This window comes from Elgaria multicarinata, chromosome 10, assembly GCF_023053635.1.
Source record: "Elgaria multicarinata webbii isolate HBS135686 ecotype San Diego chromosome 10, rElgMul1.1.pri, whole genome shotgun sequence".
Taxonomy (NCBI): domain Eukaryota; kingdom Metazoa; phylum Chordata; class Lepidosauria; order Squamata; family Anguidae; genus Elgaria; species Elgaria multicarinata.
The window spans coordinates 3,301,685-3,317,404 of record NC_086180.1 but is presented as its reverse complement, the minus strand read 5'-3'; positions in this window follow the sequence as shown (position 1 = coordinate 3,317,404).

Below are 15,720 nucleotides of genomic sequence, written 5' to 3'. Positions count from 1 at the left end.
AATAATAATAATAATAATAAGAAGAAGAAGAAGAAGAAGAAGAAGAAGAAGAAGAAGAAGAAGAAGAAGAAGAAGAAGTTGAACCACAATGAAAGCCTGCTTGACTTCACTGAAGAGGGAAAGCCAGGGGAGCTTTGGCTATGGGGTGGTGTATAAATTTAATAAATAAATAAATAAATAAATAAATAAATAAATAAATACAGGAGGGGTGGAATTAAAAGCAGCAGTGTTACTGAATCACAACAAGAAGATTTTTTTTTTTAAAAGACTATGTCTGTCTTTTACCAGTAAGAGGAAAGTGGACGTGCCTGGGGGAGGGGAACTGTTGTGCCAATTTGATTGGCCCTGTCTAGGTACCAATCTTTGAGAAGCTGCATCACACTTCAACTCGAGGTGCTCCTTGGCTTCTGCAATGGCTAACCTTTGGAGGGTTCTGACGATCCTCCAAGGGCAGGAGTGTGCACTGGGCACATCCAAATGCCCTATGGACATCACCCCCTTGCACCACATCTATTCAGTTGTTCACCAAGGTTAGGGTGGGTAGCAGTGCTGTGATTCCTATCTGTTATTTTTTTAGTAGTGTATGATTTAAGGTTGTGTTTGTGGTGGGGCTACGGTTCCAAAAAACACTGGAAAAAGTCCGTTCAGACAAAGAAAGAAAAGTTACCCAGTATCCCAAGTTATGAAGTATCCCATTTTGCTTATTCCCCCCCTCCAACATTGGGATTGGAGGTTGCTTCATCAGATTATCATGATTGGGAGTTGAATCTGCCTCTCATCGCTTAAAAAAAAACTTACCCCGTCCCGCTTTTAGCCATTCTAAACATATTAATACCAAGCAAACCGCAGGATGAAAAAGTCTGAACATCTCCACAAATGACCCCCAACCACCACTCTCTAAGCACAGCAAGTTTCAGGGATGTGGGTTTCAAAACAAAAAAGTTATCCACTAATCTTTTCCGCAATGCAATCCTATGGGGAATAATATCAAAAATGGTGGGCAGAGCGTTTCGTGAAAAGCGGATCAATTTGCTTGTGGTTGCTTCTCTTTGCTATGCTTCACTAACCCCCCCCCCCAACTCGCTTCTCCTCTGCCTATAACGGAGGCGAAGCCCCCCCCCACTTCACTATCACTTCTAAGAACCGAAGAGAAGAGAAGCACAGCCCTAGTGTGAACAGGCCCACTGTGAAAGACTTAAGTTCATCTTTGGGCATCCACTGATTATAGACACCATAGTTCTTTGAGAAGCCTGGTGGAAGGAATTGGCTCTTGATCGCTCTCTCTAATGTTAACACTACACCATCCAGAATTTTCAGAGCAAAACTATCCCCAAAGTTTTCATACTTGGGTAGAAGCAAACATTTATAGATTGTTTGATTTATTTGATCAGGGGGAACCTTTCTTGTATGCAGGCCTTGGCGACTGATTAGGTGGGTCTTTGGAAGTATCTGGGATTCTTTTGCATCTTGATTGATCACATTACTATAAAAGAAGCCCAATACAATTTTCTCAGTGGGTGTCACATTACCCTTTCAAGGCTTCACCTAAAACATCCAAATTATACTCAATATTGTTGGAAGGTGTGTAGTCAGCTTGGTTTATACCTTCATCTTAACCTTTGAGGGCTAAGCTGCACATAGTTTTAACTTTCATGTTTCTATCTTAAAAAATAAAAATGTTATACGCGTTTATTCCTCCCAGTGCAAGGCTGGGGGGGGGGGGGAATCACATTTTTAAAAATTCCTTGCGAGAAATTTTCATTTATTTATTTATTTATTTATTTATTACATTTTTATACCGCCCAATAGCCGAAGCTCTCTGGGCAGTTCACAAAAATTAAAACCACAATAAAACAACCAACAGGTTAAAAGCACAATTACAAAATACAGTATAAAAAGCACAACCAGGATAAAACCACACAGCAAAATTGATATAAGATTAAAATACAGAGTTAAAACAGTAAAATTTAAATTTAAGTTAAAATTAAGTGCTGAACATAAATGTATGAAAATTTTACACATACGAGTAGGTCGATGACATCTGTAAGGACACCAAGTTTCATGCTTCTATCTTAAAAAAATAAAAAAGGTATAGGTGTTTATTTCTCCTAATGCAAAGCTATAGGGAAAATCATCTGAATGATTTGGAGGTCTGAATCTTGCTTCGGATCTGGGTCCAAGTGGGCTCAGGGGGATCCGGATCAGTCCAAGGTGGATCAGGCCCAATTCGGAAGGTCTGAATTGGGCTCCGAAGCAGATCGGGGGGTCTGTGCACAGCCCTAGTTTTAACTGCTTTTATTGCTTTTAAATTTACTACTGGTTTTAGCATATTAATGTTTTAATATGTTTTAGCTCTGTACATCATTTATTAGAATCATAGAATCATAGAATAGCAGAGTTGGAAGGGGCCTACAAGGCTCAATGCAGGAATCCACCCTAAAGCATCCCTGACAGATGGTTGTCCAGCGGCCTCTTGAAGGCCTCTAGGTTGGGAGAGCCCACAACCTCCCTAGGTAACTGATTCCATTGACGTACTGCTCTAACAGTCAGGAAGTTTTTCCTGATGTCCAGCTGGAATCTGGCTTCCCAGATTGCATACTGTTTGATTACGGTGACCAAATGACCGGATTTGCCCGGACATGCATGGGGTTGCACAGGGCTCTTTTTGGGGTTAAGGTTAGAACTAGGTCCAAGAGTTTGTGCTTTTGCAAAGTCAGCTTGAGTTAGGGTGCAATCCTATAGACAGAAAAAGTCCTACAGCTCCCAGCATGTCCCAGCCAGCATGTTTACTTCTGAGTAGACATGCATGGAGTTGCACAGGGCTCTTTTTAGGGTTAAGGTTAGAACTAGGTCCAAGAGTTTGTGCTTTTGCAAAGTCAGCTTGAGTTAGGGTGCAATCCTATAGACAGAAAAAGTCCTACAGCTCCCAGCATGTCCCAGCCAGCATGTTTACTTCTGAGTAGACATGCATGGGGTTGCACAGGGCTCTTTTTAGGGTTAAGGTTAGAACTAGGTCCAAGAGTTTGTGCTTTTGCAAAGTCAGCTTGAGTTAGGGTGCAATCCTATAGACAGAAAAAGTCCTACAGCTCCCAGCATGTCCCAGCCAGCATGTTTACTTCTGAGTAGACATGCATGGGGTTGCACAGGGCTCTTTTTGGGGTTAAGGTTAGAACTAGGTCCAAGAGCTTGTGCTTTTGCAAAATCAACTTGAGTTAGGGTGCAATCCTATAGACAGAAAAAGTCCTAGAGCTCCCAGCATGTCCCAGCCAGCATAGATGGCTTGGGCTTTCTGGAAGTTGTAGGACTTTTTTTCTGTCTGAACAGGCAGAGGATTGAGCCCAAGGATGGTAACAATATATGCATGTTAAGGTTCCTATGGACAAATAAAAGAGGACATATTAAAAAAGGGAGGAGTGGCATGAAGATTGCAACCCTAGTTGCTTTTTATATATGTATATGGCCTGTATAGGTTGGTCTCAAGGTGGCTTACGTCTGCACAAAAGCAAAACATAGAATATCAGAGTGTAATTGGCACCAAAGTTACAAAAAAAAAAAAGCACCAGAATACAGAGTCCAGACAGGGGATAGTCTCATTGAAATTGGTTGGGCTTTCTTCTGAGGAAGCAGGTGTAGGATCACTCTATAAGTCTTTGCAGTGCAATCCTGGAGTTTTCTAGTAATCATTGATTTCAGTGAGACTTAATCCCAGGTAAATGCGTATAGGGTGTTCCATGTTGCCGTCATGACTAGTAGCTGTTCACAGATTCCTTCTCTTCCATAACTATATTGAATTCCTTTTTAAAACCATCTAAGCTACTGTACTTATCACTCACTCCCAATATCTAACTATTTTTGCCTTTTTCATACTCTTTCTCTTCGTTGTCATCTTTCACTTAACCCCCCCACCTAAATAATTAACCAGTTGTTGGGGGGATGACCCATCAGTTGAAGATGAGTGGAGGGAAAGGACTGAGCAATTTAAAATAATTTTAAAATAAATTTAGCTGTTTTAAGTTTTGTGCTCCTTATTTTTTTCTACAAAACAACTGTTCTTAAAAATCGAAGTGGGCAATTTTGGGGTGTGTGTGTGAAAGTAGCTCACCTTGCCTAGGGTGCAAAATAGTCTGGCACCAGCCCTGCAGCAGTTCATTGATCGCACTATGGTGCTAATTCTCTAATGGTGTATTTTAGCTGAATGAAAATATTAGCTCAGTGTTGAACTCTTCTTTATTTTTACTGTTTCAGTGAGCAAGGATGGTGTAATGCTTTAAATCTGGCCTCCAGTATACATTTAGTGGCCTCTGCTATTGGTTGACTGGCAGACTACAGGAGTAACCTTAGCCTGCATGCATAAGGCCTGTCAACAGCATTGTTGTCACATCGGGTGTCAGTGGCAGCTTGTCTGATGCTGGCTTGCTTTACGCCTTGATGTCTCCACCCATTGGATATGGTCAGCTCCACTTTTGGATGTGTGAGCATGCATGTTTATTTGTCATTAGAGGTGCTTCTTTCATTGGTAGAAGTTGAGAATTGGATATGTTAGGGCGTATCTACATCAGCAGGTGTGTGCTTCTTGGTGGGATGCCACATTAACACTGGGTACAGTGTATTGATGTCTGAATGGGGTGCATGGAATATTTGAATGAATGGATGTGTGCATGCGTGTTTTTTTGGAGTTGGTGATCTGAGTGTGTGTGGGGGGGTGCACGTGTGGGGGTGCTGGCAGTGTGTGTATTGATGTCTGAATGGGGTGCATGGGGTGTTTGAATGCATGTGCATGTTTGCAGTGTGTGGTTGGGGAGGGCTGTAGTTTTCTGTGTGTGAGTTGGGGGGGATGAGCTGGAGGTGATATTCCTATTAAATAATGCATTTTGACTCATAGACCTTCCTCTCCAATTTGTTTGCTATAATTGGCATGACGTATATTTTGTAACAATGGCTGTTAATTGTTCATCCTTCTTTAAAATCTTTTTTAAAAAATTACAGGGTAACCATTACTATTATTATCATCATCATCTATCTCTCTTGCTCGTGGTGGTTTTTCTAGATGAGCATGATGGGCTTTGCCAAGTCATGCTGTCTTTTACTGCTTCAGAAATTTCCTGACTATTGAACATGTTTCAAGTAAGATTGCTTTCTGGATGTTGGTGTGCATGTAGGTTTTCTCTAAAAAAAAAAATAATGAAGTGATGCTGGTGAGTGATGTGATTAATGGAATAATTGTATTTTTTTCCTCTTGCCAAAGTTCTTTAACTTCCATAGCCAGTGGTGTATATTTTCCTCTCTTTTCCTCTTCCCTTTCTGCAACATTTTTGTCATTAGGTATTGCTATGTCAATGAGGTAGGTATGTTTTTCTTTGTTGTTTTTGACTGTTATGTCTGATTGAAGCTGAAACAAGCTAAGAGATGCTAGCCTTTAGTCCATTTTGTTCCATGGCTAATGTTTGCAGGGTAATAGTAATTTATACTATTTCTGAATGCTTCGTTGCTTGTTTGTTGTACTAGATTTTTCTGTACTTGTCAACTACTTCATTTGTCCAGTAGTAGCAGTATGCTGAATGTGTGATAATGGATATGAGAAAGGTGATGGGGAAAGAGTGTTAAATGTTAGGAAAAGTTAGACTATGGTCATCCAGTGAAGGACTATCAGAATATCAGAAAAGATATTTGAGGGAAGAGGAGACTGTATCACACAGAGTATAGCAAAAGCTTCAAAGTACAGCAAAAGTTACAAAAGTAGAAATGAGTGAAGTTAATTTCAGATATGTTGAATGTCTCACTTGTTCTTTATTCCAGTGATTTTAGCATTAAGATGTTATGTAGAACAGGTTTGTTTTAATTGTGTGATGTGAAATCAGACCTGTGACCAAGGCCATGTTTGGATGGGCACGCCCCCTTGGAGGCTGGGCATGTTGGTGGACATGCCCCTTTGGGGGCTGGACATGTTGGTGGGCACGCCCCCTTGGGGCGGCCATGTTGTCCTCCTTTTTGGTTTCCAAAATATGGTCACCCTATGTTTGATTTTATCTGTATGTTGCCCTGAGATCCCAACGGTATAGGGTGGGATACAGAATGTTTCAATAATAAATAAATAAATCTTCAAATGAAATATTCAACTGTGCAAGAATGAGAGAATACAGCTGTTGATCATTACCAGAAATTTCTCGATATTAGACCACTGGTCATACCTAAAGTAATCCTTCATCTTTTTGATCCTAATGGTCCTGGATCATTGCATAAAGACCTTCTTTAGCATAAAGACCTTCTTAAGTCGTGTATAGCACATAACTGAAAGTCTCCAAAGCAACCAAGTAAAGAGCAGTGGGTTGGAAGGTTATGGCTATGTACACACTCACTCAGGAAGTGCAGAAGAAGGGAATCCAAACTTTAAGACAGACAGTATGGCCCTGAGGTTTCCATTAATTTACAATTTAGATCAAATTCCAAACAGGTTGCCTACATATATTTTTTCTGGCTAATAATGCACATTCACACAAAATAACACACACTTGCACAGACCCTATTTATATTTATTTGTTTATTTGTTTATTTATTACATTTTTATAGCACCCGATAGCCGAAGCTCTCTGGGCGGTTCACAAAAATTAAAACCGTAATAAAACAACCAACAAGTTAAAAGCACAAATACAAAATACAGTATACAACCCACAACCAGGATAAAAACCACGCAGCAAAATTGATATAAAATTAAAATACAGAGTTAAAACAGTAAAATTTAAATTTCAGATAAAATTAAGTGTTAAAATACTGAGAGAATAAAAAGGTCTTCAGCTGGCGATGAAAGGAGTACAGTGTAGGTGCCAGGCCGACCTCTCTGGGGAGCTTGTTCCACAGCCAGGGTGCCACAGTGGAGAAGGCCTTCCTCTTAGTAGCCACCTGCCTCACTTCCTTTGGCAGGGGCTCACAGAGAAGGGCCCCTGTAGATGATCTTAAGGTCCGGGCCGGTACATATGGGAGGAGGCGTTCCTTCAAATAACCTGGCCCCAAACCGTTTAGGGCTTTAAATGTCAATACCAGCACTTTGAATTGGGCCCGGACCTGGACTGGCAGCCAATGAAGCTGGAAAAGGACAGGCGTAATGTGATCTCGCCGGCCAGTCCCTGTTAGTAAATGGGCTGCCCTGTTTTGTACCAGCTGAAGCTTCCAGACCGTTTTCAAAGGCAGCCCCACGTATAACACATTGCAGTAATCCAAACGAGAGGTTATAAGCTATATAACTTGTATTTTTATTCATAAGATATTGACCTTCTATTTTGGCTGTTTTACTATAGATCTTCCACAAGCATATCATTGATAAATTAGGAATTATTTATTTATTTATTTATTTATTACATTTTTATACCGCCCAATAGCCGAAGCTCTCTGGGAGGTTCACAAAAATTAAAACCATCATAAAACAACCAACAAGTTAAAAATACAAATACAAAATACAATATAAAAAGCACAACCAGGATAAAACCACACAGCAAAATTGATATAAGGTTAAAATACAGAGTTAAAACAGTATAATTTAAATTTAAGTTAAAATTAAGTGTTAAAATACTGAGTGAATAAAAAGGTCTTCAGCTGGCGATGAAAGGAGTACAGTGTAGGCGCCAGGCGGACCTCTCTGGGGAGCTCATTCCACAACCGGGGTGCCACAGCGGAGAAAGCCCTCCTCCTAGTAGCCACCTGCCTCACTTCCTTTGGCAGGGGCTCACGGAGAAGGGCCCCTGTAGATGATCTTAAGGTCCGGGTAGGTACATATGGGAGGAGGCGTTCCTTCAAATAACCTGGCCCCAAACCGTTTAGGGCTTTAAATGTCAATACCAGCACTTTGATTCGGGCCCGGACCTGGACTGGCAGCCAATGAAGTTGTAAAAGGACTGGCGTAATGTGATCTCGCCAGCCAGTCCCTGTTAGTAAACGGGCTGCCCTGTTTTGTACCAGCTGAAGCTTCCGGACCGTTTTCAAAGGCAGCCCCACGTATAACGCATTGCAGTAATCCAAACAATTATAGTTGTTTCTTTAGTGATACTGTTATATTATTATGTATAGGGTCTTTTTAATTTATTTTTTTATTGTTAAAGTTTATTTTAAGAAATCATGGTAAAATCAACCACACACAAGAGTGTGGCGCCTAAGAGGATGAGTCATGATCCAGGAGCTGTTCCGACCTCATCTCAGCCTCAAACTCTCTCAACAATCGCATTGGTGGCCCACTGGGCTCAGAAAGTCAACGAGGAACCTGCTATGGTTTTTCCTTCGATGCTCCATCTGAGATGGGATGCCAAATACTGCAGGTGCCTCACTGCAGCCCCCTCACCCCATGACATCACAATCCACTTTCCCTTTCAGCTCCAGCTGTGCTGGCCATGGTGACTGCTGGGTAGGGCAGCAGACAGCCAATCAGCAAGCCGCTTGCTTGAGAGACCCAAGGCTCTTGAAGGGACCAAGCTGAGAAGACAAGGGAAATAAGCAGGGCAGTTGGAGGAAGTCGCAGAAGGCAATGGGAGCCACAGATGAGAAGAAGTAGCGCAGGAGTCAAGCGAAGCCGACTTGGCGGAAGAACAAGGGAAGCACCTCAATGGTAGCCTGGGACTCCCAAGAAGAGTGAGGAGGAGAAGGTACCGTAGTGCGTGGTCAACCAGTCTGCCCCCTGTGCTGCAGCAGCCTCTCCTCTCTGGGACAGATAGACTCCGGTGATCCCTGAGCAGGGGGTTGGACTCGATGGCCTTGTAGGCCTCTTCCAACTCTGCTATTCTATGATTCTATGATTCCATTGGACCCTGACTCCCTACCGTACTCCCTCTCTCCTCCTTCCCCACCAAATCTGGAACTGCTGCCTCTGGGACTAATCTTCCCATGCGTCCTCTTCCCTGAGAGTGGAGATGCCATTTAAAGGTAAGATTGCAGGGGCTCACTTAAAAAAAAAAAAAAAAAAGAGCTCTATGGTCACAAATTAAGGGAAATTGCCCATTACAGCCACCGTAATTTGCAGCCATAAAGCTATTAAAAAAAGAGAGCCCCATGATCTTACCAGTGTGGTGTGCGAGCCAGTGTGGTATAGTGGCTAAAGTGTTGGACTGGGAGTCAGAAGATCTGGGTTCTTCCAACTCCCAGCAGAAGACTGAAACGACTGGGCATGTTTAGCCTGGAGAAGAGAAGATAGAGGGGAGATACGTTATTCGTTATCAATTCCTTAATTTCTTTACTGCACTTTAAATCTTCATGTAGTGAGAGTAATGCAACTCTTGGTGTTTCTTCTATCTTCATTCCAACAATTTCTTCAATCTCAGAAAACACCATCTTCCACAACTTTTGCACATATTTACATTCCCACCACATATGTAAATACGTTCCTTTTTCCCCACAGCCTCTCCAACAATTTGCTGAATGCTAGTTATTTATCATGTTTAATCTAACCGGGGTTAGGTACCACCTCCATATAATTTTATAATAATTCTCTTTTATTCTCACTGACATATTTCTCAACACTCTTTGTCTCCATAGTCCTTCCCAAATCTGCTGTCCTATCTGTACCTTCAAATCTGTCTCCCAAACCAATTTTCCTACACTATCCATCAACCCTTTCTCAAGTAATATATTATATATTTGACTCATTAAGCCTTTTGTCACTGTATTTTCTCCCTTATCAATTTCTTTTTTAACAATTAGTTCCTCAAACTTCGACATCTCTCTACAATCTCCATTTTCTCTTACCCAACTTTTAGTCCATTGTTCCAATTGCCAATAATTTAACCAAGTTAATTTTCTCTCTTTTAAAACCTCTTCCATCTCTTCTCTTGTATTCATCCCTCTTAACCATTCTTTTAATTTCATTTTACTTTTCTCTATTAAAACTTTACTTAGTCTACTCTTTAAGTCCTCAGGGAAATTCTTTAACATTATTACCGGTGTTAAAGCAGCTCCTTTTTATATTTACTCCAGATTTCCCAATGGGACTTTAAAAGCGGATTACCTATATTTTCAGCCCATTTTCTACCTTGCTTCCTGCCAACTACTGGATCCAGGTTACAGTACCAAAATGCTAGAATAGGCAGGAGGCTGGAGACCTGGTGGTGGTGGACTTCTCCCTTGGTAGGTCCTCTTCATGGGTATTTCTGTTTTCTTATCTTTCAAGACATGGCCCCCAAGGGCAAGGCTCCTGAGAAACCTCCTGAAGATGGCAAAAAAAGTGAAGCTGAAGAGAAAAAACCATCAGTTCTTGCAAGATTGAAAAATCCTAAGTTCTTGTGGTCAATGGTTGCAGTTTTTGCAATTATCAGTTTCGTCACATTGATCATAACGATCGTACTCAGTAAGTTCTGCTCTGCCTGCTAATGCTCTCCCTCCCATGGTAGCTATTGAATACGTTGTACACTGGCATGTTGAACAAGGAAGATTTCTCACATTAGGGTTGGACCTGCTGGCCACCCTTTTGGTGTGTATGCCAGCTATCCCCTGTGTTGGCCACACATTTGGCCAACATTATTATTATTATTATTATTATTATTATTATTATTATTATTTATTTATTTATATAGCACCATCAATGTACATGGTGCTGTACAGAGTAAAACAGTAAATAGCAAAACCCTGCCGCATAGGCTTACATTGTAATAAAATCATAATAAAACAATAAGGAGGGGAAGAGAAAGCAAACAGGCACAGGGTAGGGTAAAACTAACAGTATAAAGTCAGAACAAAATCAAGTTTTAAAAGCTTTAGGAAAAAGAAAAGTTTTTAGCTGAGCTTTAAAAGCTGCGGTTGAACTTGTAGTTCTCAATTGTTTTGGAAGAGCGTTCCAGGCATAAGGGGCAGCAGAAGAAAATGGACGAAGCCGAGCAAGGGAAGGAGAGACCCTTGGGCAGGCGAGAAACATGGCATCAGAGGAGCGAAGAGCACGAGCGGGGCGATAGTGTGAGATGAGAGAGGAGAGATAGGAAGGAGCTAGACAGTGAAAAGCTTTGTAGGTCAACAGGAGAAGTTTATATTGGATTCTGAAGTGAATTGGAAGCCAGTGAAGAGATTTCAGAAGTGGAGTTACATGGTCAGAGCGGCGAGCCAAGGAGATGCAACAGGAGAAGGGCCCGCATACATACCTATGGGTTCCCCTTCTCATGGAGGACCTCTATGTACATATGTCAGTACATGCAAAGGGCACCTTCTTGCACTCAGTTATCACATGGCCAGCAAAGCTCTGTACGCTGGCCATGTGTTAGTGCAAGAAGAGGCCCTGCGCATGTGTGGGCCAGCTGGCCAAGTGGACTAGCTGGCCGCTTAACACATGGCCAGCTAGCCCACATAGCACCATAACTCCTTCGACAGAGGAGTGGGTTTGTCAAGTATCCTCCCAAGTAAAGGCTCCTTCTTGTGGAGAAGGGAAGCATGACCCTGCTACGCCCCCATGCCCAAAGCCAACCCACAGCCCTCACAAGGTTCACTTCTTTCACATGGATGTCAAGGGGGCAAGCATAGTGTGAGATGCAACACCTGGGATGGGACAGTCGTTGTTTCTGAAGCACCTTCACACGTATAGCACCTGCTCAAGGGTAGGAGCTCCACATGATCAGAGATCCAGCCAGACTGGGGGCCCTGTTTCCTGGGCCACCTGTACCTGAGCTTAGTCATGTGTCGCCACCCCTTTGCAGACCTCCAGGCTAATCCCATGGAGATTGAGGGGCCCCAATTAGAGCAACATCAGGAGGAAGGCTATTGACTTGGTCCTGTTTCCAGTGTCCTTGCCAAACCCCTTCCCATGGGTAATACACAAAGCGGGCTTCAGGTAAGACCTGATGCTGGGATTGGCTTGATATAAAGATGCACTCTTGCTTGTAGTATATTTTGCAATGAATGTTTCAACAGTCTGCCTGAAACCCTGGAGAAAGTAACACAATCACAGTTGACAATACAAGAACCAATGGCCTGAGCTTAATATAAGGCAACTTCCTATGTTCCTATGAGGCTGCTTTGGGGTTGCCATCGGTGCTTTGAGGTGATGGCCACCAGTTTGGATGGCATTAAACGGGGCTGGATACATTCCTGGAGGAGAAATCTATCCATGGCTACTAGTCCTGGTGGCTATGTGCTACCTCCATTAGGAGAAGCAGTAAGCCTGTGTGCACCAGTTGCTGGGGAACATGGGCGGGAGGGTGCTGTTGCATGATGTCCTGCTTGTTCATTCCTGGCCGATGGCTGGTTGGCCACTGTGTGAACAGAGTGCTGGACTACATGGACCTTTGGTCTGATCCAGCATCAGGGCTCTTCTTATGTTCACATATTTGACCCCAGTGGAGGCAGGTGGTGAACTTCACTGGTGGGGCACAGGGCAGGGCTGCAAAAGGCAGAGCCAAAGGGTCAACAGAGGTAGAGCTTGCATCAAAGAGGAAATATATCAACCTTAGCACTCAGATATTACATTTCAAAGTGTGCAAGCCCAGTACAATAGCTCATCAATCCTTACAACAACCCTCTGAGGTAGTTTCAGAGCTGTAGCTCTGCCAGAATTATATAAATCGGGCAACAACAAAGCAAAGAAGGACACAATTATGGTTGTCCCACTTTTTAAAAGCAAGAGGGGGGAAAGGTTTCAACAATAACCCATTTTTAAACCTAGCAAATGAGCTAAGAAGGTTAAAGCCTCTAGCCCACCCACCCACCCACCAGTCCTTTCTCTCACACACACTGAGGAGCTCTTTAGAGCAGTGAGTTGCTTAAAAGAAAAAAGTTTAGGGACACAAACTTGTACATATTTAGAGAGAAATAAGCAACATCCCCCAGCATTCCCCAGTCTGCCATGCCGCAGAGTTGTAGCCAGTGAGACCAGGCTGTCTTGGGCTAGATAGATCAGTCTCTGCATAAGGCATCTTCCTGTGTTTAAGGTTGTGTGTGGAAGGGGGATTTCCTATGCATGTTTAGCTAGATGCTGGCAATGGTTGGACTCTTTTCTATCTAGCTGTGCCTTAGGCTGTGCTATGGCCCCCAGACTGCATCTGAGGGGCCACAGAATTCTTAGGACCCAAGGTCAGAGACAGCACCCCAACCTCAGAAAGGGGAATCACGGTCCCAATGCCCTCTCCCAGCACAAAGAACCATGGCAGCTGCCACTCTGAGGCCAAGAATACAACCTTAGACAGGCAAAGAAGGGGGTGTTGCCATGGGTGGGGAAAGGAGGGGACTGGAGAGGCCAAGGTATGAGCTGTCCCAGGCTGCCTTCCCCCCTCTGAAAAAAACACCTGTCTAGAGAAGAGGCAGGGCGGGAGGATGGTGAGGCCAAGGCCACCTCTGCCATGCCTCCCGCTCTGCACTGGATGATCTGAAGTCTCCACGTTCAGAGGCTCACGACCATCAAGGGTGGAAACAACAGGACTGTGTCCTCAGTCATTTTTGAACAGCTTAACATTAGGAATCTGGTTTCTTACCATACACCCTGTCTTTAAAATTTCAGTTACTTCACTGGGAAAGGAGAAGAAGAGCCATATCGATAATGAAATGAGAAAACTGAAGAGTAGATTGGCGGTTGGCCTCAAAAATCCTTTGCTCAATTATGAAAGTCGTAAGTGGAAGGGCAAAAATTATTGATATTTTGTTGGTTTGGAAACTGACCGCCATTTTAACATTGCGGAACGCAGAAGAGAAAGTAAAGGCAGGCAGCTAACAGTTTGACATGGCGTCTTGTTTAGCATTTCTGGGAACTGTCACTTCTCCATTCTCCACAGTTCCCAGCTCACTACTTAAACAAAGAGAATAAGATGCTTGTTATCCCTTTTCCACTCTGCAAGAAATGGAGCTTCCATTCCTCAATGCATTTCCTAGACTTCCACCGAAATGGTTCTGGAACCCAACTCTTTATTAAAACTGGCTCCTTCCTGCACTCAGCTTCAAGGTTTCAGTTCTCACTGCCTGGTTGTCCTGGTTGTGGGCAAGTGCAGGCCACCACCTTCTTTGGGATGGCCACCTTCTCCTTCAGCTCCGTCCACAGGGTGGATGGTTGCTTGACAAAAGCAGGGTTGGGTGGTCTAAGAGGAGTCACTGAAACGGAGATACTGAGGCATCAAGACACAGTCAGTGCAGCAAAATCTGTTCGTATCTGGCTACATGCCAAAAGCAAGGAGCTGCCTATACATGAAAGCTGAGTTTTAGTTATGGCAAATGTTAAGTTATCTGTATAATTTTCTACCGTTCAAAATATTTTTATTACTGTATATATGTATAACTATTTTCTTTTGATGTATTTGGCATGGCCTTTGGCTAGTACAATAAAATTTGAATTTTAATGTATGTTTATGGGCTTATCCATACCAACAAGGATATTCCACTATGAAAGTGGTATATAAAAGGCAGGAGCCACACTACTGCTTTATAGCGGTATTGAAGTGCACTGCAGGATCTACACTACTCCTTTATAGTGGAACTGAAGTGCACTGACAACTGTTGGAGCCCATTGACACATCTACACCAAGCAGGATATAACACTATGAAAATGGTATGAAAGCAGTATATGGTATGTGTTATGGGCCCCAACAGTTGTCAGTGTACTTCAATACATCTATAAAGCAGCAAGGACACTTCCATGTCTACATTTAATTGCTTTGCCATAGAACTACAAACACTTACAGAAGAGTCGTAAATATTTCCCAATGGGTTTGTAAATCTTTTCTGTTAACTCATAGTGGTCTGGCCATATTTCTCTTGTCCCAAAGTAATTAGAGTTCTAATTTTAAAGGTTTTTCTAATGAGTATGTAGAGAGCTCTCTTCTCTCCAGCAAACAAATGCGTTCGGCTTGGCTGTCAAGGAGATGTAAATTTCATAGGTTTGTCATAAATATCCAGCTCGCTTTTGCAAACTGCTTGGGTCTGTATGTTTGGAAAAGGAATCTTATCCACAAGGCACACGATCTACCAAGGACTGAACTGTACTGCAAGCTTGCCAATAGCACAAGTTAAGAGAGTGGTCTGCTCCTCCACCCTGGCTTTGTATCATGACCAGGTGAGAATGGTTCTTTGGGCTCTACTAGAGAACGTATCTGGCATCGTATGGATTGGAATAGTCCTTCGTTTGATACAGCATAACTGCCAAGCAAAGTTTCCAGCTTTGAAACTTGGGCCTTAGCTGTTGTTGTTTATTCGTTCAGTCGTTTCCGACTCTTCGTGACTTCATGGACCAGCCCACACCAGAGCTTTCTGTCGGCTGTCGCCACCCCCAGCTCCCCCAAGGTCAAGTCTGTCCCCTCCAGAATATCATCCCTCCATCTTGCCCTTGGTCGGCCCCTCTTCCTTTTGCCTTCCACTTTCCCTAGCATCAGCCTCTTCTCCAGGGTATCCTGTCTTCTCATTATGTTTTGCCTTTAATACCATTCCCTCAAGTGAGCAGTCTGGCTTTATTTCCTGGAGTATGGACTGGTTTGATCTTCTTGCAGTCCACGGCACTCTCAGGATTTTCCTCCAACACCACAGTTCAAAAGCATCTATCTTCCTTCGCTCAGCTTTCCTTATGGTCCAGCTCTCGCAGCCATAGGTTACTACGGGGAATACCATTGCTTTAACTATGCGGACCTTTGTTGTCAGTGTGGTGTCTCTGCTCTTAACTATTTTATCAAGATTTGTCATTGCTCTCCTCCCAAGAGACCAACCTTAAAATCCGCACCGGACGAGGGGAGAGCCCGCGACGCAAGTATCGCAGGATGTCACCCTCGTCTACACATCAGGTGCGATGAG